Here is a 1,175-nt window from a genome sequence, read left to right as displayed (position 1 = left end):
GTGGCTTCCCATTTCCCTCCCAGTGGCTCCCAGTGGCTTCCCAGCCCTTCCCAGCAGCTCCCGCTCCTCTCCCGCCATTCCCACCATTCCCGCTGGCATTCCCACCATTCCTGCCACCATTCCCACCGGTGTTCCCACCATTCCCCGCATTCCCACCCCTCCTGCCATCATTCCCGCCATTCCCAGCATTCCCGCCACCATTCCCACAGCCGTTCCTGCCACCATTCCTGGCATTCCTGCCGGCATTCCCACCATTCCCGCTGCCATTCCCGCTGCCATTCCCACCATTCCTGCCATTCCCGCCGCCATTCCCACCATTCCCACCACCATTCCCAGCATTCCCACCACCCTTCCGGCCGCTATTCCCACCATTCCCACGGCCATTCCCAGCATTCCCACCATTCCCGCCGCCATTCCCATGGCCATCCCCGCCGCCATTCCCAGCATTCCCACGGCCATTCCCACCATTCCCGCAGCCACTCCCACCATTCCCACCACCATTCCCACCACCATTCCAGCCGCCATTCCCACCATTCCCATGGCCATTCCCAACATTCCCGCCATTCCCACGGTCACTCCCACCATTCCCACCATTCCTGCCACCATTCCCACCATTCCCACGGTCACTCCCACCATTCCCACCATTCCCGCCGTTCCCGCTGCCATTCCCAGCATTCCCGCCACCAGTCCCACGGCCATTCCTAGCATTCCCGTGGCCGTTCCCGCCGTTCCCGCGGCCGTTCCCGGCGCCATTCCCACCATTCCCACCGCCATTCCCGCTGCCATTCCCGCCGTTCCCGGCGGCGTTCCCGCCGTTCCCACCTGTACAGGTAGTAGAAGAAGGAGAGCAGGTAGAAGGCCAGTTTGCACCAGGCCTCCTTCTGGCAGTATCCCAGGATGTCGGCGTTCATGATGGATACGGCGTCGAAGAGCCCGTCCGAGCCGTCCGCCGGCCGGTGGAAGAACCTGCGTCCCGCGGGAATGGCGTGGGATAAGGTGGGATCGCATGGGCAAGGCATGGGAATGCAATGGGGATTGCAATGGGATTGCATGGGGATTGCATTGGGGTTGCAATGGGATTGCAATGGGATTGCATTGGGAATGCAATGGGATTGCATTGGGATTGCATGGGGATTGCATGGGGGTTGCATTGGGATTGCATTGGGATTGCAATG

This window comes from Nothoprocta perdicaria, unplaced genomic scaffold (assembly GCF_003342845.1).
Source record: "Nothoprocta perdicaria isolate Ctin4 unplaced genomic scaffold, notPer1 scaffold_1089, whole genome shotgun sequence".
In the NCBI taxonomy this organism is placed as follows: domain Eukaryota; kingdom Metazoa; phylum Chordata; class Aves; order Tinamiformes; family Tinamidae; genus Nothoprocta; species Nothoprocta perdicaria.
This window is presented reverse-complemented; position numbering follows the sequence as displayed.